Below are 21985 nucleotides of genomic sequence, written 5' to 3'. Positions count from 1 at the left end.
CAGGCATATCTCTGTGTGTTCGCACAGGCATATCTCTGTGTGTTCGCACAGGCATATCTGTGTGTGTGTTTGCACAGGCATATCTCTGTGTTTGCACAGGCATATCTCTGTGTGTTCGCACATGCATATCTCTGTGTGTGTTCGCACATGCATATCTCTGTGTGTGTGCGCACGCGCATGCTTATCTCTCTGTGTGTGTGTGTACACGCTTTCGTATCTCTGTGTGTTTGCACGTTCATATCTGTGTGTGTGTGTGTGCGCGTGCATGCATATCTCTGTGTGTGTGTTTGCGCGCATTTGTGCATGTGTGCTGGGATGTAACAATGTGCTCTCTATACTCAGAGAAGTTGGGATGGATATGGAAAATCAGTAGAGCAAGGCCAAGGTCCTGAACGTCTCCACCGCAGTATCCTGGGCTTTCTAAGGTGATGGTCTCAAGGTCCTGACCCCCTCCACCGCAGTATCCTGGGCTTTCTAATGTGATGGTCTCAAGGTCCTGACCCTCTCCACTGCAGTATCCTGGGCTTTCTAAGGTGATGGTCTCAAGGTCATGACCCTCTCCACCGCAGTATCCTGGGCTTTCTAAGGTGATGGTCTCAAGGTCCTGACCCTTTCCACCGCAGTATCCTGGGCTTTCTAAGGTGATGGTCTCAAGGTCCTGACCCTTTCCACCGCAGTATCCTGGGCTTTCTAAGGTGACGGTCTCAAGGTCCTGACCCTTTCCACTGCAGTATCCTGGGCTATCTAAGGTGATGGTCTCAAGGTCCTGACCCTTTCCACCGCAGTATCCTGGGCTTTCTAAGGTGATGGTCTCAAGGTCCTGACCCTTTCCACTGCAGTATCCTGGGCTTTCTAAGGTGACGGTCTCAAGGTCCTGACCCTTTCCACCGCAGTATCCTGGGCTTTCTAAGGTGACGGTCTCAAGGTCCTGACCCTCTCCACTGCAGTATCCTGGGCTTTCTAAGGTGATGGTCTCGAGCCAGTTGAGAAAAGTTCTGTAACACGGCCTCGGTCAGTTAGAGCTTTATTTACTTGGCCAGGGCTCATTTGAAAAAGATGTAAGGGAATAGGAAATAGAATTTCCTAAGATGCACACCAGACCTTTCTGTCTTTTCAAGTTTGGGAAAAACAACAAATCACCCAAACAAAATGCTCCAGACCGAATAAGCTGTATCATTCCTCTCTGTACAACCTCGAAGCTTGAATCATTGCAGGGATTGAGAATGCCAATGGGAGTTGTTGTTTTCTGTTTTGGGAATGATGTCTTATTTTTCAGAGAACAGTTGCTTCTTTAAAATGTTCCATGTCAAGAACTCAATCAAGACAAAAGTGGTAAAAACACACATTTCTTTGTATAATGATGTTAGAAACTTGTCTTAGTCAATTACACACTGTAGAACTCTATCTACCTAACACGTCCCCTCCCAGCCTCCCAATGTGTACGCATACATACTTACTTTAAAAAGAAAGTCTTTGATGTTTAAATATTTGATTTAGATATTAATTTGCCAGGCTTAGAGTGCCGACGGAACCCTATCTCCAGGATTTGATTTGATTGATCAGTCAACAGCCTCTAGTTGGTTGTGGAACAGGTTGGTCCTGTCATCTCTCAGAGATGCATTTCAGGGTTGCTCCGAGGTTATTTCAGATTCTCTGACACGAATAATGTTTTATTGATTTGTTCGTACAGTATATCTGGATCACCAACGTTTAGAGTCCGTCTTCAAATCTAATTTATCAGACTCTAAGTTTCCACTTGATATCCTCTTTCCAGAAAAACTGTCTTTTAAATGTTCTCCTTCTTCAGCAAGGGTAACATTGCAAAAGTCGAAACTTCAGAAAAATCTTTGCAAAACTGTTAGCAAAAGTTTTGAACTTCCCAACCATTTGGAAGGACTTTTTCTGATATGATCATGCCATCACTGATGCTACCGTTTAAACTCCGCTCCACCATTCTCACTGCGGCATTCAATATATTTTCGGAAGTCTTTCAGATACTATTAGAGGCATCATTGGTGATGCCTTACTGCGGGTCAGGTCTCTATGGACTGGTGTAAGACACTGATCTGCTGACACGGCCCCATCGTTTGCTGCAGCCCGTCTATATCTGGGCCTGAGCCAGCAGGAGAGCAAGGTGTGTGTGGTCAGGTGGGTCGAGGTGCTGCTTGATATGACAGTGAGGTAGCCTGATGGTGTATTCAATGAGTTGTTGTGTGTGTCTGGTGTTGTTTGTCCCGTGTTGCTCAGTTGGTAGAGCATGGCGCTTGTAACGGCAGGGTTGTGGTTTCGATTCCCACTGGGGACCAGTACAAAAAAAAATATTTGAACCCCATTGGACATCTCTGGAGAGACCAGAAAATAGCTGTGCAGTGATGCTCTCCATCCAAACTGACAGAGCTTTAGAGGATCTGCAGAGAAGAGTGGGAGAAACTCCCCAAATACATGTGACAAGCTTGTAGCGTCATACCCAAGAAGACTCAAGGCTGTAATCGCTGCCAAGTTGCTTCAACAAAGTACTGAGTAAAGGGTCTGAATACCTATGGAAATGTGATATTTAAGTTTTTCTTTTTAGAAATGTGCTAAAACTTTGTCATTATGGGGTATTGTGTGTAAATTGAGGGGGAAAAATATTTAATCCATTATAGAATAATGTACCGTAACAAAATGTGGAAAAAGTCAAGGTGTCTGAATACTTTACGAATGCACTTTATATATAAATACATATTTTTTTGCTACTGATCGACTAAAGAAATCTCGGTTGACCAACAGCCTATCGACCAAACAATCGACCAGTCGACGAAATGGGGTCAGCCCTAACATCACACACACACACACACACACACACACACACACACACACACACACACACACACACACACACACACACACACACACACAGCTCTTGTTGGTAGTCAGGGAGGGGTCTGGACAGAGCTACGCAAAGCCACTTTCTGACCACATATACAATATATTGTTTAAAATCAAGGTGTTTTGCTGCTGCAGGTGGTCAAATGCCATTTTAGCTCATGTCATGTTCAGATGTTGTGTCTAGTGCCAAGGGCATCTAAAATGACTACTGTATTTCAACATGAGTGTAACCTTGTCCCCAGGCTATGAGTGTACAGTGCATATAAGCCTGGTACATCAATGAGTCAACGTTGGTCTTAGTGGGAGTGACCATATAGTTCTATGGGAGTGACCTTATGTAGTAAAGAATTTGTCATTTCATTTTAGCGAATCACACGAGTGCGAGACGTGGCTTTGTGCTTGTTGTGTGCTACCGTATGTCTTATGAAAAATAATGCCTCCCAGAAAATGTTGTTTATTATCTGGGAAAATATTTTATTTTATGTAAACGGTTAAAACCCATTTAATGGAACATTGTATCCTTTATCCCTGTAAATCCATGTTATGAATGAATAAACCAGTTTTAAAATTAACAATATATAATAGGGGAGTCACTTAGCCATGACTTAGCAGGCAGACAGGCATCCAGTTACTGTTAGATTGAACATTAGCATGAGCAAAACGAGTGACCTAACAAACTTTGAGCATGGTATCATCGTCGGTGCCATGCGCGCCAGTTCCAGTATCTCAGAAACTGCTGGCCTCCGGGTCTTTTCACACACGACAGTGTCTAGAGTTTACCAAGAATGGTGCAACAAACAAAAAACATCCAGTCAGTGGCAGTCCTGTTTGCCTAAACTGCACATTGATGAGAGGTCGAAGGAGAATTGCAGAAATCGTGCAAGCTAACAGGCGGGCCACAAACAGGCAAATAATGGCACAGTACAACACTGGTGGGCAGAACAGAATCTCAGAACGCACAACTCGTTGGTCCTTGTCACGGATGGATATTGCAGCAGACGACCACACTGGGTTCCACTCCTATCAGCTAAAAACAAGAAGAAGCAGCTCCAGTGGGCATGCGATCACCAACACTGGACAATTGAGGAGTGGAAAAAAGTTGCTTGGTCTGACGAATCCCGATTTCTGTCCAAGTCCTTGGCCCCTTTCTACCTGGTGTCAACAGTACAGGCTGCTGGCGGTGGTATAATGGTGTGAGGAATGTTTTCCTGGCACATCAAGTCCCTTGATACCAATTGAGCAATGTTTCCATGCCCAGAAAAATTCTGGTTGTTCTAGAGGCAAAGGCGGGTCCTAACCAGTGCTAGAAGGGTGTACCTAATAAACTGGTGTATATTAACATGCATTATCATTTCTCCCGACAGTAGAAGAACTGTTCTGGCATGCTGCATGAAAGAAAGTGCTTCACCCACACTACGCAAATGTCAAACGAGGTGCGCTCTGTTGTTCCAGAAGGCACTCTGTCCTGCTTTTCCAATGAGAAAGTTACATTTTTTAGTTCGTTGTGGCGAAAGAGCGTTGTTTGAACTAGAGCTGTTTGAAATAGGCTAGGAACTCCTTCCAGGGGGGACCTCTTTAATCAAAGGACAGGGCCTTGGCTTTGTTTGATTTGGGTTTGTCATCAAGAGACTGCCTTGTTTAAGATGTGAATCAAATTTTATTTGTCACATGCTTCGTAAACAACAGGTGTAGACTAACAGTAAAAATGCATAGAGAGAAATAATTGAAAAGTAAAACACGTAGTAATAGATTCACAATGAATAACGATAATAGTGCAAAAAGGGTCAATGCAGATAGCTATTTGGTTAACTATTTAGCAGTCTTATAGCTTAGGGGTAGAAGCTGTTCAGGGTCCTGGTGCATTGTTACCGCTTGCAGTGCGGTAGCAGAGAGAACAGTTTGACTTCGGTGGCTGGAGTCTTTGAACATTTTAGGGCCTTCCTCTGACAACCCCTGGTATAGTGGTCCTGGATGACAGGGAGCTTTTCCCCAGTGATGTACTGGGCCGTACGCTGTACCCTCTGTAGGGCCTTACGGTCGGATGCCAAGCAGTTGCCATACCAAGTGGTGATGCAGCCAGTCAAGATTTTTATTGTGATTGATATGCAGAAGTTGAATGTGCAAGTAGAGATATTGGGGTGCAAAGGAGCAAGATAAATAAATACAGTATGGGGATGAGGTAGTTGGATGGACTATTTGCAGATGGGCTATGTAAACTGACAACTGGTGCTTAAAGCTAGTGAGGGAGATATGAGTCTCCAGCTTCAGTGATTTTTGCGGTTCGTTCCAGTCATTGGCAGCAGAGAACTGGAAGGAAAGGCGGCCAAATAAGGAATTGGCTTTGGGGGTGACCATTGAGATATACCTGCTGGAGAGCGTGCTACGAGTGGGTGCTGCTATGGTGACCAGTGAGCTGAGATAGGGCGGGGCTTTACCAAGCAGAGACTTGTATATGACCTGGAGCCAGTGGGTTTGGCGACGAGTATGAAGCGAGGGCCAGCCAACAAGAGCACACAGGTCGCAGTGGTGGGTAGTATATGGGGCTTTGGTGACAAAACGGGTGGCACTGTGATATACTGCACCCAATTTGTTGAGTAGAGTGTTGGAGGCTAATTTGTAAATGACATCGCGGAAGTCGAGGATTGGTAGGATGGTCAGTTTTACAAGGGTATGTTTGGCAGCATGAGTAAAGGATGCTTTGTTGCGAAATAGGTAGCCAATTCTAAATGTAATTTTGGATTGGAGATGCTTAATGTGAGTCTGGAAGGAGAGTTTACAGTCTAACCAGACACCTAGGTATTTGTAGTTGTCCACATATTCTAAGTCAGAACCGTCCAGATTAGTGAAGCTGATGGGCGGGCAGGTATGGGCAGCGATTGGTTGAAGAGCATACATTTAGTTTTCCTTGCATTAAAGAGCAGTTGGAGGCCTCAGAAGGAGAGTTGTATGGCATTGGAGCTTGTCTGGAGGTTAGTTATCACCATGTCCAAAGAAGGGACAGAAGTATACAGAATGGTGTCATCTGCGTAGATGTGGATCAGGGAATCACAGGCAGCAAGAGCAACATCGTTCATGTATACAGAGAAGAGTCGGCCCGAGAATTGAAACCTGTGGCACCCCCATAGAGACTGCCAGAGGTCCGGACACAAGGCCCTCCGATTTGACACACTGAACTCTATCAGAGAAGTAATTGGTGAACCAGGCGAGGCAGCCATTTGAGAAACCATGGCTGTTTTGTCTGCTGTTAAGAATGTGGTGAAAAGATGCGCTCAATGATGCAGCTGTATAACCTGCTGAGGTCCTATAGCAAATATTTTCCGCCTCCAAAGGGGGAAGATACATGTTGTGCCCTCTTCACGACAGTGTTGGTGTGTGTGGACCATGATTGATCCTTAGTGATGAGGACACAGTGGACCTGGAAGCTCTCACCCCCCTCCACTACAGCCCTGTCAATGTGAATGGGGGTGTGATCGGCCCTCTGTTTCCCGTCGTCCCAGATCAGCTCCTTTGTCTTGCTGACGTTGACGCAGAGGTTGTTGTCCTGGCACAACACTGCCAGGTCTCTGACCATCTCCCTGTCTCATCGTCATCTGTGATCAGGCCTACCACCGTTGTGTCGTCTGCAAATTTAATTATGTTTTTGGGGTTGTGCTCGCTCACGCAGTCGTGGGTGAACAGGGAGCAGAGGATGGGACTATTAAGTACCCCTGAAGGGCCCCTGTGTTTAGGGTCAGGGTGGCAAATGTGTTGTTGCCTACACTCACCACTTGGGGGTGGCCCGTCAGGACGTCCAGGAGCAGTTGCAGTCCCAGAGTCCTTAGCTTAGTGGTGAGCTTGTAGGGTGCTATGGTGTTGAACGCTGAACTGTAGTCTATGAACAGCATTCTCACGTAGGTGTTCCTTTTGTCCAGGTGGGGGATGGCTGTGGGGAGTGCGTCATTTTGGGATCTGTTGTGGTGGTATGCGACTTAGTGGCTCCAGTGTGTCTGGGGGATCTGTTGATGTGAGCCAGACTTTCAAAGCATTTCATGGCTACAGATTAATTTAGACAGGTTACCTTGGTGTTCTTGGGCACAGGGACTATGGTGGTTTGGATAATGTGGATTTAAAGACTGCTGTGGCTAGATATACTGTTGTCTCTACTGCAAAGGTGTGAAGGAGTAACAGAGAATAGGAGAGGAAGAAAAACAAAGCCTCAGTGTGAAAAATAAAATATACAGTAACTCAAGTGATTACCATCATCACTTCCTCCATCCCTCCTTCCCTCTTCCTCTCCTCCTCTCCCGGGCTTGAAATGAAACACACCATCCACTGGGACACAACTCTTTTAGAAGTGTGACAAGGAGGAGATGGAGAAATAGCATGGCCATGGGGTCCTGGTGAGAAATTGCTCACTGAGCAGTGGAGAGCAGCCTCCCCGGACAGATGAAATGTCCTTATCTTCAGGCAGCAGGGGCTGCCACTGCTGTCCTTTAGGCAGGGCTGCTGTGCTAGAGAAATTCATTGTCCAGGCAGCTAGCATCTCAACTGATCCACACTGACCTTTGTGTCCTCCTAGGGTAGCAACCGCTATACAACAAACATTCTATTACTCAAGATGTTTGTTTGCATAAGGGTGTGTGCGTATGGGCTGTGTGTGTACATACATGAACCCGTGCGTGCACATGTTTCTGTAGTCCGTCCACCCCCAACCCCCCCACCTTCTGCATGCCTGTCACTCAACCCCTAATGAGGATGAAATTAAGGAAGAAAATAATTCCACTTGGCTTTGATACTGCTTGATGTGCACTAATTGCGGCAGATTGTATCTGTATTATTTTCCGTAAGATCAGTGGGGCGCTCTGGTAACTTTCATTAATCACATACACAAAGATGAGGTAATTAGATGTTTCATTATTCCCCCACTTTTTCTGGCATTTATTTAGTGAGACAGAATGTTAATATGATTCAATTCATTATTACACAACTACTGCCGAATGTAGCTATTATGCTTTCAGCTCACATTGTGGCTTCACTCTGGCTTCGCTCTGTTCACATTGTGGCTTCGCTCTGTTCACATTGTGGCTTCGCTCTGTTCACATTGTGGCTTCGCTCTGTTCACATTGTGGCTTCGCTCTGTTCACATTGTGGCTTCGCTCTGTTCACATTGTGGCTTCACTCTGGCTTCGCTCTGTTCTCATTGTGGCTTCGCTCTGTTCACATTGTGGCTTCGCTCTGTTCACATTGTGGCTTCGCTCTGTTCACATTGTGGCTTCGCTCTGTTCACATTGTGGCTTCGCTCTGTTCTCATTGTGGCTTCGCTCTGTTCACATTGTGGCTTCGCTCTGTTCACATTGTGGCTTCGCTCTGTTCACATTGTGGCTTCGCTCTGTTCACATTGTGGCTTCGCTCTGTTCTCATTGTGGCTTCGCTCTGTTCACATTGTGGCTTCGCTCTGTTCACATTGTGGCTTCGCTCTGTTGACATTATGGCTTCGCTCTGTTGACATTGTGGCTTCGCTCTGTTCACATTGTGGCTTCGCTCTGTTCACATTGTGGCTTCGCTCTGTTGACATTATGGCTTCGCTCTGTTGACATTGTGGCTTCGCTCTGTTGACATTGTGGCTTCGCTCTGTTGACATTGTGGCTTTGCTCTGTTGACATTGTGGCTTTGCTCTGTTGACATTATGGCTTCGCTCTGTTGACATTGTGGCTTCGCTCTGTTGATATTGTGGCTTCTCTCGTACATTGTGGCTTCGCTCTGTTGACATTGTGGCTTCGCTCTGTTGACATTGTGGCTTCGCTCTGTTGACATTGTGGCTTCGCTCTGTTCACATTGTGGCTTCGCTCTGTTGACATTGTAGCTTCGCTCTGTTGACATTGTGGCTTCGCTCTGTTGACATTGTGGCTTCACTCTGTTGACATTGTGGCTTCACTCTGTTGACATTGTGGCTTCACTCTGTTGACATTGTGGCTTCGCTCTGTTCACATTGTAGCTTCGTTCTGTTCACATTGTGGCTTCGCTCTGTTCACATTGTGGCTTCGCTTTGTTCACATTGTGGCTTCTCTCTGTTGACATTGTGGCTTCGCTCTGTTGACATTGTGGCTTCGCTCTGTTGACATTGTGGCTTCGTTCTGTTGACATCGTGGCTTCGTTCTGTTGACATTGTGGCTTCGCTCTGTTCACATTGTAGCTTCGCTCTGTTCATTGTAACTTTGCTCTGTTGACATTGTGGCTTCTCTCTGTTGACATTATGGCTTCTCTCTGACATTGTGGCTTCGCTCTGTTCATATTGTGTCTAAGGTTCCTCCTTTGAGTCATAAAGTTAAGTTTACGTAATGATATTAGCTGTTGAAAAGTGTCGGTCTCTCTTTCACACACATGGAGCACAACAAGATATTTAATCACCTCTCTCACTGCCTGATAATTATTTAGTTTTGTCACAAATTTGGGTGTTAAAATGCATACAGTCACCCACATAAATACAAAAAAGTCCTAATATCAGTGGCAGGTTATCTGACTAGACAGATTGAGATGACACTTTAACAATTTAACAGGATCATTCTGGCACTGTGTGACCTCACACTGAGATAAATAACTCTGAGAGGAATAACAAAGGGAGGAATAACACCGAGGGGAATAACACCGAGGGGAATAACACCGAGGGGAATAACATGGTGTTGCACTACTATCATCTACTCCCATCGGCTCCTAATTATGCCCTTCCTGTACACATCAGAGACGGACAAGAGGCAGAGATGAAGATAGAGGCAGGAAGAGAGACAAAGCGAGTGGCAGGCAGAGAGCGAGAGAGAGAGAGTGGCAGAGAGGGAGAAAGGCAGGGCAAGATGGGCAGGGAGTGTGAGGGGCAAAGAGAGAGAGAAAGGCAGGGAGTGTGAGTGGCAGGCGGGAGAGGCAGGGAGAGAGGCAGGCAGTGAAAGAGCCAAGGACAGAGGCAGAGAAAAAGAGGCATCTCCCGATGCACTGTTCCAGACACTAGGCCCTCCCCACTGCTTCTCAGTGAGTTGACAAAGAGCTTGAATAATGTATCTATCACTCTTGTTGAGTGGGGGACCGGGCGGCAGTGGAGGCTGCCAGCTTGTTATTGTCTCATTATAGGTGAAGATGACATGTGGAGGTGCAACCTGCCTTGGCATGCACTCCCTCTCCTTTTGCCCCGGTTTCAGGCACCTCGCGCTGGTTGAGGAGAACCAGAGGGATGAATAGCAATACTGTAGCGTAATAAAGTGAGGTAGAGATGGAAAGATAGATGAAGAGAGAGGGGGGGGGGGGGAGAAAAACACCAGCCATGTTCCCTCTATCCCCCAAATGAAATTGACAGGCTCGCTGAGGTAATTGCTCCCCAGTACTATTTTCTTTGGCAGGAAATACTGTTATCGACGAATACGGGATTCAATAAGGGCAGGAGATGAGGCTGTTTCAGCTGTGGTCAAAAGGCCTTGTATCTGTCCTCTAGCCATCGGATTTGTCATGCTCCTCCGCCTCTCCATCTCTCTCTCTCCATCTCTTGCTCTGTCTCCTTTTCTGTCTCTCCCTTTCTATTTCTCTTCTTCCCCATTTCTCCTTCTCCCTCTCAATCCTTCCCTCCCTCCCTCTCTGGGGTCTCTTTTGTCCATTTGCCTATGTTTCCTGGGCCTGAAGGGGAAACTCAATTATCCAGTAGCCTGGTTGGTATCGCTGGCTGCCCTCATGATTGGTGCGGTGTGGTGGTGGTAATGTTGATATCATCCCAATGGATTGATTTGGGCCAGGGTCATTAAGCAACCTATTATGGCCTGTGTCTTTGGTTTCAAAGAGGTAAAGGTCAACGGATAGGGAAACCAGAGCCGTAGACTTTCTGTACAGAGCGGTCAGCCTGATGGGAATTGCTGTGAGGAAGAAGAAAAAAAAAAAATCTAGAAAATACACTGTGTACAAAACATTAGGAACACCATCCTAATATTGCGTGACACCCCCTTTTACCCTCAGAACAGCCTTGATTTGTCGGGGCATGGACTACAAGGTGTCAAAAGCATACCACAGGGATGCTGGCTGATGTTGACTCCAATACTTCCAGCAAACTTGACACAACTGGGATGTCCTTTGGGTAGTGGACCATCCATGATATACACAGGAAACTGTTGTGTGAAAAACCCAGCATCGCTGCTGTTCTTGACACACTCAAACAGGTTCACCTGGCACTTACTCCCATACCATGTCTCAATTGTCTCAAGGCTAATAATGAATTAGCCTGTCTCCTCCCCTTCATCTACACTGATTGAAGTGGATTTAACAGGTGACATCAATAAGGGATTATAGCTTTCACCTGGTCAGTCCATGTCATGTAAAGAACAGGTGTTCCTTATGTTTTATACACTCAGTGAATATGTGCATTTCCCCCTCTTACACACGTCATTATTCTCGACTGGAATACACGCGTCATTATTCTCGACTGGAATACACGCGTCATTATTCTCGACTGGAACATGCGCGTCATTATTCTCGACTGGAATACGCGTGGCATTATTCTCGACTGGAATACACAAGTTATTATTCTCGACTGGAATACACGCGTCATTATTCTCGACTGGAATACGCGCGTCATTATTCTCGACTGGAATACGCGCGTCATTATTCTCGACTGGAATACGCGCGTCATTATTCTCGACTGGAATACGCGCGTCATTATTCTCGACTGGAATACGCGCGTCATTATTCTCGACTGGAATACGCGCGTCATTATTCTCGACTGGAACACGCGCGTCATTATTCTCGACTGGAACACGCGCGTCATTATTCTCGACTGGAACACGCGCGTCATTATTCTCGACTGGAACACGCGCGTCATTATTCTCGACTGGAACACGCGCGTCATTATTCTCGACTGGAACACGCTCGTCATTATGGCATACGCGCGTCATTATTCTCGACTGGCATACGCGCGTCATTATTCTCGACTGGAATACGCGCGTCATTATTCTCGACTGGAACACGCGCGTCATTATTCTCGACTGGAACACGCGCGTCAATATTCTCGACTGGAACACGCGCGTCATTATTCTCGACTGGAACACGCGCGTCATTATTCTCGACTGGAACACGCGCGTCATTATTCTCGACTGGAACACGCGCGTCATTATTCTCGACTGGAACACGCGCATCATTATTCTCGACTGGAACACACTTCGTTGTTTATTCCGATCCCCATTAGCTTTCATAGAATCAAAATCTATTCTTCCTGGAGTCCACACAAAACATTAAATATGACAAGTAAGTAACAAAACACTGATACTAGGGCTGACCCCAATTAGTCAACTGGTCAATTGTTTGGTCGATATATATTTGCTACTCAACAAAAATAAATACTGGTCAACAAAAAACCTATATATACATACATACATACATACATACACACACACACACACACACACACACACACACACACACACACACACACACACACACACACACACACACACTACAGTTCAAAAAGTTTGGGGTCACTTAGAAATGTCCTTGTTTTTGAAAGAAAAGCAAATTTTTGTCCATTAAAATAACATCAAATTGATCAGAAATAGTGTAGACATTGTTAATGTTGTAAATGACTATTGTAGCTGGAAACGGCTGATTAAAAAAAATATATATATATCTACATAGGCGTACAGAGGCCCATTATCAGCAATCATCACTCCTGTGTTACAATGGCACGTTGTGTTAACTATTCCAAGTTTATCATTTTAAAAGGCTAACTGATCATTAGAAAACCCTTTTGCAATTATGTTAGCACAGCTGAAAACTGTTGTACTGATTAAAGAAGCAATAAAACTGGCCTTCTTTATTCTAGTTGAGTGTCTGGAGCATCAGCATTTGTGGGTTCGATTACAGGCTGAAAATGGCCAGAAACAAAGTACTTTCTTCTGAAACTCATCAGTCTATTCTTGTTCTGAGAAATGAAGGCTATTCCATGCGAGAAATTGCCAAGAAACTGAATATCTCGTACAACGCTGTGTTCTACTCCCTTCACAGAACAGCGCAAACTGTCTCTAACCAGAATAGAAAGAGGAGTGGGAGGCCACGGTGCACAACTGAACAAGAGGACAAGTACATTAGTGTGTCTAGTTTGAGGAACAAACCCCTCTCAAGTCCTTAACTGGCAGCTTCATTAAATAGTACCCGCAAAAACACCAGTCTCAACGTCAACAGTGAAGAGGCGACTCCGGCATGCCGGCCTTCTAGGTGCTCATTTGGGGATCTGATAGTATTTCTAATTGGCTTAACGCACCACCACTAATGAGCTGTGAAGCTTCTCAAAGTAATGTTTTCTTCACCTCAGACAGGAAGCAAACAAAGTCTGTTTTAAAATCCATTGAGAATGACAATAGTTTCTGAATGAATTAGAAAAATATTTCCATCTCTCTCCCTGTCGATAACCACAAGGAAAAATGTCATGCTCTGATCCAGTGGAAACATCATAAAATAGGTCTACCTGATGAGCTCTTATCCCTTGTGAAAAATAGCCTACAGCTGTGTCTGTCCCGAGCTCACTTGAGCAGGAAACTCTGAGGGACCAGAATATTTTATACAATGTTGCTAGAGCAAGCTTCGGGCTAGACCCAAGTTGATAGTTGATACAATGTTTCAAGTTTGTTGCAGCCACACACAGCCAATGTGATATTTATTTTTGTCAGGATATTTTCTACCTGCATGCTACAATGTTTGTATTTGTTGGCTTTATGTAGATTATTTTAAATACAGTAGTTGGCAATAGAAGTTTAGGTTTTTAGATACGAAAACAATATTATAAATTAAATGAAAACCATAACTGGCACGCATGTCGGTAGATATTGTAAGATATATTGGCATTCCACATGAAAGGTTGCCGTCTCCTCTTGTAACCTATTACCGGCAACTTTAGGAGAGTAATGGCAGAATCTGCGAAAGCCAGCAGGAGTAGGAGGATGGTCAGGTAGGGTTAAGGTTTTTGTCTTCTTGATGTCTGGCTCCCTCTTGAGTCTTGTCTTATTTCACCAATTAGCATCAGACAAGCGTGAAGTTGATTTTATTAAAACACACAGGGTGTATCTATATATGGAAAAATACACCAATCAATTGGTCAAAAGAACAGATGACTTTTGGGCGGGGATAGACGAGGACAATGCCACATATGTTAAATACAATGATATATAAACAATACAAAATTATTATAATAACACAAACAATAGAACACCAAAAATATGTTTGTTAGTGTGTCTCTGTGTGCGTGCGTGCGTTTGTCCCCTCACAGTCCCTGCGGTTCCATGAGATGTTGTTAAATCCATTTTATAAAGATAATTTAGCTGTTTGCTTGAGTAATGGAAAATGGAAGGGACTTCCATGCGATCATGGCTCACTATAATACTGTGTTCCCATGAATTTCTTTTGAACCTGTCTTGTGGGGTATGAATTGGTGTCTGAGCTGAATGTTATCTGGAATTTTCATCACTCAATTTTCCTTTCTCATAAACACCAGAGAAGCAGTTACTCTCTGGTCAACCCTCAACCAGGAAAGACTGGCTTGTATGTTGTTGATGTTAGTTCTGTATGTGCAGTTAAGGGCAAGGCATGATGCTCTGTTTTAAACCAGCTGCAGCTTTGCTAGGTCTTTCTTTGCTGCACTTGACCATATTACCTGACAGTGATGAAGATCGGACAAGACCAGAGCCTCTGAACAATTAGTACAGTTGATTTTTATAACGTACTGTACATGGATCCATCTTCACAGCAACTGTGTTAATATGATATGACCATGATAATTGACCATCCAATGTTATACCTAGGAGTTTAGCATCCTCAACTTGCTCAATGGTCACACACTTTATGCACAACTCCAGTTGAGGTTTAGTTCTTAAAGAATGTTTTGAACCAAATACAATGCTTTTAGTATTAGATATATTTAAGACTAGTTTATTATTAATCACCTTTTTTTGCTACTGACTAACTTCTTATTTAGAATTTCAGTGCACTCACTGGCTATGGATGGTGACATAGTGTGGAATCATCCACATACATAGTCATTCCAGCTTCTTGTAAGACCAGTGGCAAATCATTTGTAAAAATAGAGAAGAGTAACGGCCTAAGGCTACTGTACATACAGTGAGCTCCAAAAGTATTCGGACAGTAACCATTTTTGTTGTTGTTTTGGCTATGTATTCCAGGACTTTGGATTTGAAATGATATAATTAATGACTGTGAGGTTAACGTGCGAACTGTCAGCTTTAATTTGAGGGTATCTGTATCCATATTGGGTGAACTGTTCAAAAATTACAACACTTTTTGTTCATAGTCCCCCCATTTTAGGGGACCAACATTATTGGGACAAATTTACTTATGTGTATAAAGTAGTCAAATGTTTAGTATTTGGTCCCATATTCATAGCACGCAATGATTACAGTGCATCAAGCTTGTGACTCTATGGATGTACTGTATTTGCTGTTTGTTTTGGTCTTGTTTCAGATTATTTTGCATAGAAATTAATGGTAAATAATGTTTTGTCATGTTTCAAACATGTTTCTAAACACTTCTACATTCATGTGGATGCTACCATGATTATGGATAGTCCTGAATGAATCTTGAATAATGATGAGAGACAAAGTTAGACGCACAAATATCATACCTCCCCAATAATGCTAACCTTCCCTGTTATTGTAGTGGTGAGAGGTTAGCATGTCTTGGGGGTATTTATGTGTCTGTAACTTGTGTGAAACATACAAACACTTTGGGTTTGCTTCGAGCAGAAGTCCAGGTGTATTGGAGAAAGGGAGAGGTTACAGGTAAAGAAATACAGTTGTAAACTGAGCGTTGACTACAGATGTGAAGATTTATTCAGTTCTAAATGGGAACTTGCTATCAATTAAAAAAAAGGTCTAGAAAGACCTTAGCATGGGAGAGATAGAGGGCCAAGAGTCATGGGAAGAGGTCCCAGAAAGAGGGAGCACTTTGGGGTTATTCCAATCCAGAGTAATGAGTAGGCTGATTACCTTTCCAAGTGGCCTGATAACGTCTATTAGTCAGTCAGGTAAGCGCACAGCCAGTCATGTCAGTGCCCTCCACATTTCCAGAACAGCAAGAGGACAAAGATGAATAGAGTGCAGAGATCAATAAGAATTAAAGCAAGGCGGAGAGGTGGTGTGAGAGGAAATAAAGAGAGAGCGAGCAGAATTGGTAAAAAAGAGAAAGAAGTAGAAGACAGGGAATTAGATTTTACAGGATGAATAATGTACATGTAAGTGCAGATAATTTGAGCTTGCGTAAAATCTTTCCTTTTATTTAAGCAGCTCTGCTAACTTCCCAGCGAGGGTGGTAGTGTTTAAGTCAGGTGGAATGTCTGTGGAGGAAGTCATGTTGTAAGTGAGGCAACAAAACAATTCAAACATCTAATCACACTATTGGACAATTTTGGATGATGATAGATTGCATATTGCGATCTGGAGGATAATATGATTGATTACGTACTGTACATGGATTCATAGAAGCAGGGTTTCTTTAACCTTTAAATGATTCATAGCTATGCTACTTTTTGTTTAATGTTGTTTTATATATACACTGAGTGTACAAAACATTCGGACCATCTTCCGAATACTGAGTTTTGCCCTCAGAACCGTCTCAATTAATCTGGTCATGGACTCTACAAGGTGTTGAAAGCGTTCCACTCCATAGGGATGCTGGCCCCTGTTGACTCCAATGCTTCCCACTGGATATGCCTTTGGGTGGTGGACCATTCTTGGTACACACAGGAAACTGTTAAGCATGAAAAACGCAGCAGCGTTGCAGTTCTTTACACACACACACCGGTTCGCCTGGCACCTATTACCATACACCGTTCAAAGGCACTTAACTTTTGTCTTGCCCATTCACCCTCTGAATGGCTCCCAACCACAATCCATGTCTCAGTTGTGTCAAGGATTGAAAATCCTTATTTAACCTGTCTCCTCCCCTTCATCTACACTGATTGAAGTAGATTTAACAAGCGATATCAATAAGGGATCATAGCGTTCACCTGACTATATATAGATAGAGACTATATATATATATATATATATATATATATATATATATATATATATATATATATATATATATATATATATATATATATATATATACAGATATAGTGTGTGTGTGTTGTGCAATACTGACCAAACGTATCCTTTCACTATAACAAGAATCACCCCATGAGCTTAGATGTTTTTTCTCCACAATGTCATTAGCTCGCTGATGTCCTTCCTTCCTCTCACATAGACCAGACAGATTCTTTCTCTTTGATTCTGCCATGCGGGAGACGGCTACCAGACCTCTCTTCCCTCCAGATGAAAGAAGCCGCTTATTATCCCCAAACTGCCTATTAGCGCAACATGCTTGGTGTGGAACCGGCTAAGTTCAGAGATGAACAGATTCAAGATCATTCAACTGCAATCGAGACATTTCTGATACGGTTTCTTCACCCTGTTTCCACCTCCTCCACCTCCATTAATTCAGTTCTACCTGTAACTGGGTTAGGTTGATATGCCACCTTTTGGGCTCCCGAGTGACGCAGCGATCTAAGGCACTGCATCTCAGTGCAAGAGGCATCACTATAGTACCTGGTTCGAATCCAGGCTCTATCACGTCTGGCTGTGATTGGGAGTGCCACAGGGTGGCGCACAATTGTCCCAGCGTCATCGGGTTTTGGCCGGAGTAGGCTGTCATTGTACATAAGAATTTGTTTTTAACTGACTTGCCTAGTTAAATAAAGGTTAAATACAAAATAAATAAAAATAACATATTCCTTGTTTTTGTCCCAACTTTGGCTGGCAGGTTGTTTTTCTCAGGTTGTGACGAATAAAACAATGTCTTTCTGAAAGAATTCCGTCTACAATGCCACCCTCTGTCAGGTAATCTGACAAGGTGATTTACAAGATTGGAATTCAATGTATTTTTGTTTGTTTCATTGTAGAATTTTTCACATGACAAATGTCAGGGAGTACAAGAACAGAGAATGGCTTGACAGAAGTCACTATTTATTTGTCTTGGCTCTTTGTCCTAGATTTAGATACTGGTGTGAGTGTATACCGTGCTATTCAGTCATCTTGGGTTTAGATACTGGTGGGAGTGTATACCGTGCTATTCAGTCATCTTGGGTTTAGATACTGGTGGGAGTGAATACTGTGCTATTCAGTCATCTTGGGTTTAGATACTGGTGGGAGTGAATACTGTGCTATTCAGTCATCTTGGGTTTAGATACTGGTGGGAGTGAATACTGTTTTATTCAGTTGTCTTGGGTTTAGATACTGGTGGGAGTGAATACGGTGCTATTCAGTCATCTTGGGGTTAGATACTGGTGGGAGTGAATACTGTGCTATTCAGTCATCTTGGGTTTAGATACTGGTGGGAGTGTATACCGTGCTATTCAGTCATCTTGGGTTTAGATACTGGTGGGAGTGAATACTGTGCTATTCAGTTTTCTTGGGTTTAGATACTGGTGGGAGTGTATACTAGAGGTCGACCGATTATGATTTTTCAACGCAGATAACGATTATTGGAGGACCAAAAAAGCCAATACCGATTAATCAGACTATTTTTTTTATTTTTTTTTGTACAACAATACTGAATGAACACTTATTTTAACTTAATATAATACATCAATAAAATCAATTTAGCCTCAAGTAAATAATGAAACATGTACAATTTGGTTTAAATAATGCAAAAACAAAGTGTTGGAATAGAAAGTAAAAGTGCAATATGTGCCATGTAAGAAAGCTAACGTTTCAGTTCCTTGCTCAGAACATGAGAACAAATGAAAGCTGGTGGTTCCTTTTAACATGAGTCTTCAATATTCCCAGGTAAGAAGTTTTAGGTTGTAGTTATTATAGGACTATTTCCCTCTATACCATTTGTATTTAATTAACCTTTGACTATTGGCTGTTCTTATAGGCACTTTAGTATTGCCAGTGTAACAGTATAGCTTCCGTCCCTCTCCTCGCTCCTCCCTGGGCTCGAACCAGCAACACAACGACAACAGCCACATCGAAGCAGCATTACCCATGCAGAGCAAGGGAAACAACCACCCCAAGGCTCAGAGCGAGTGAAGTTTGAAACACTATTAGCGCCATTTCACTTCGGTTACACCAGCCTCATCTTGGGAGTTGATAGGCTTGAAGTCATAAACAGCGCAATGCTTGACGCACAACGAAGAGCTGCTGGCAAAACAAACGAAAGTGCTGTTTGAATGAATGTTTACGCGCCTGCTTCTGCCTACCACTGCTCAGTCAGATACTTAGATACTTGTATGCTTGTATGCTCAGTCAGATTATATGCAACACAGGACACGCTAGATAACATCTAGTAATATCATCAACCATGTGCAGTTAACTAGTGATTATGATTGATTGTTTTTAATAAGGTAAGTTTAATGCTAGCTACAGTCTCCTTGTGGAGTACAACGAGAGAGAGGCAGGTCGTTATTGCGTTGGACTAGTTAACTGTAAGGTTGCAAGATTGAATCCCCAAGCTGACAAGGTGAAAATCTGTCGTTCTGCCCCTGAACGAGACAGTTAACCCACCGTTCCTAGGCCGTCATTGAAAATAAGAATGTGTTCTTAACTGACTTGCCTAGTTAAATAAAGGTATAATTATTTATTTTGTTTAAACGGCAAATCGGCGCCCAAAAATACAGATTTCCTATTGTTATGAAACCTTGAAATCAGCCCTAATTAATCGGCCATTCCGATTAATCGGACGACCTCTAGTGTATACCGTGCTATTCAGTCATCTAGGCAGATTGATCTGAACAGATGGGGGAAAGTCATGACTTAACCAGTCTAGGGGGACTGTTTGGACAGGCCCTGTAATATACATGATAGACTCAGTGATTAGTTTTTTGTTTACCCATACACAATTCAGTCACTAGTCCTGGATGCGCCCCTTCCCGCAGTCGTCTTTGACCACAGACATGCTGTTTTAGATATGAGGCATCGACTCATCAGCTATTTCACAGTAGCTCTACAACAGTGAAACCCAATAACACCACCAGTATTGTGTAGCGGTATGTTCATGCGAGATGAAAGTGTCTGTTTGTCTTTGCCAGCTGCAGGGAGGGTCTGTGCAACATGTGCCAGCCTCTCTTTTAAAGTTCTACACAGGAATCCATTTAGAGGAAGCATGGCCGCTAGTGATCAGCATGCATGTTAGTCGGGAGGGTTGGCAGCTCCCTGTGGGATAGACCTCCGCGTGTCAGTTCAGCCTTAGCTGATTGAGGGAAGTTAGAACACATCCGGAGCATCCCTATCTCTGTTCCCTATCCCCGTTCCCTATCCCTATCCCCATCCCTGTTCCCTATCCCCATTCATATCCCTCACTCTGAATACGGCGATGGAAGGCAAAGTTTTGGCTCCTCTTCATGGTAGCACCACTGGGAGATTGTCAATGACATTACCCTGTTTACCATGTAAATTATGGATCAAATCACTGTGATCCACAAAGAAAATGTTTAACTCGTGTTGTTGCAAAAAAATTGCTAATTTACTTTGCTTGTTTCCTGTATTTGATAAAGGCTAGTTTAGCATGGGAGTTAAGCGTGGGTGAAGGTGGGTGGACAAAAGCAGTATCTAAACTCATAAAAAAAAGAAACGTCCTCTCACTGTCAACTGCCTTTATTTTCATTAAACTTAACGTGTAAATATTTGTATGAACATAAGATTCAACAACTGAGACATAAACTGAACAAGTTCCACAGACATGTGACTAACATAAATGGAATAATGTGTCCCTGAACAAAGGGGGGATCAAAATCAAAAGTAACTCAGTATCTGGTGTGGCCACCAACTGCATTAAGTACTGCAGTGCATCTCCTCTTGATGGACTGCACCAGATTTGCCAGTTATTGCTGTGAGATGTTACCCCACTCTCCTACCAAGGCACCTGCAAATGTCCAGACATTTCTGGGGGGAATGGCCCTAGCCCTCACCCTCTGATCCAACAGGTCCCAGACGTGCTCAATGGGATTGAGATCCGGGCTCTTCGCTGGCCATGGCAGAACACTGACATTCCTGTCTTGCAGGAAATCATGCACAGAACGAGCAGTATGGCATTGTCATGCTGGAGGATCATGTCAGGATGAGCCTGCAGGAAGGGTACCACATGAGGGAGGAAAATGTATTCCCTGTAACGCACAGTGTTGAGATTGCCTGCAATGACAACAAGCTCAGTCCGATGATGCTAGGAAACACCGCCCCAGACCATAACGGACCCTCCTCCTCCAAATCGATCCCGCTCCAGAGTACAGGCCTCGGTGTAACGCTCATTCCTTCGACGATAAACGCGAATCGGACCATCACCCATGGTGAGACAAAACCACGACTCGTCAGTGAAGAGCATGTTTTGACAGTCCTGTGTGGTCCAGCGACGGTGGGATTGTGCCCATAGGCAACATAGTTGCCGGTGAACTGGCGAGGGCTTGCCTTACAACAGGCCAATAAGCCCTTAGTCCAGCCTCTCTCAGCCTATTGAGGACAGTCTGAGCACTGATGGAGGGATTGTCCGTACCTGGTGTAACTCGGGCAGTTGTTGTTACCCTCCTGTACCTGTCCCGCAGGTGTGATATTCCTATGCAGGCGTTGTTACACGTGGTCTGCCACTGAGAGGATGATCAGCTGTCGGTCCTGTCTCTCTGTAGCTCTGTCTTAAGCGTCTCACAGTACGGACTTTGCAATTTATTGCCTCCTTGCAGAATGCCTAAGGCACGTTCACACAGATGAGCGGGGACCCTGGGCATCTTTCTTTTGGTGTTTTTCGGAGTCAGTGGAAAGGCCTCTTTAGTGTCCTAAGTTTTCAGAACTGTGATCTTAATTGCCTACTGTCTGTAGGCTGTTAGTGTCTTAACGACCGTTCCACAGGTGCATGTTCATTGAACAAGCATGGGAAACAGTGTTTAAACCCTTTACAATTAAGATCTGTGAAATTATTTGGATTTTTACGAAATATCTTTGAAAGACAGGGTCCTGAAAAAGGGACGTTTCTTTTTTTGCTGAGTTTAGAATGTACTAGTAGTCATTGTCACCTGCTGGAATCCACAGTGCTTTGATATGTTACTCCTGATGTGTGCTGTGAGGAGGTGCGATACATG

General features: G+C 43.8%; 1 protein-coding gene across 13 annotated transcripts in view; it reads left to right on the top strand.

Moving 5' to 3' along the window:
- The window catches only part of diaph2 (diaphanous related formin 2), a 705396-nt gene that overhangs the window by 145508 nt on the left and 537903 nt on the right, over positions 1 to 21985 (top strand). The gene's annotated exons all lie outside the window — the stretch shown is intronic.

Source organism: Oncorhynchus mykiss, chromosome 14 (assembly GCF_057628025.1).
Source record: "Oncorhynchus mykiss isolate SJ-2025 chromosome 14, ASM5762802v1, whole genome shotgun sequence".
Lineage (NCBI taxonomy): Eukaryota > Metazoa > Chordata > Actinopteri > Salmoniformes > Salmonidae > Oncorhynchus > Oncorhynchus mykiss.
This window is presented reverse-complemented; position numbering and strand designations above follow the sequence as displayed.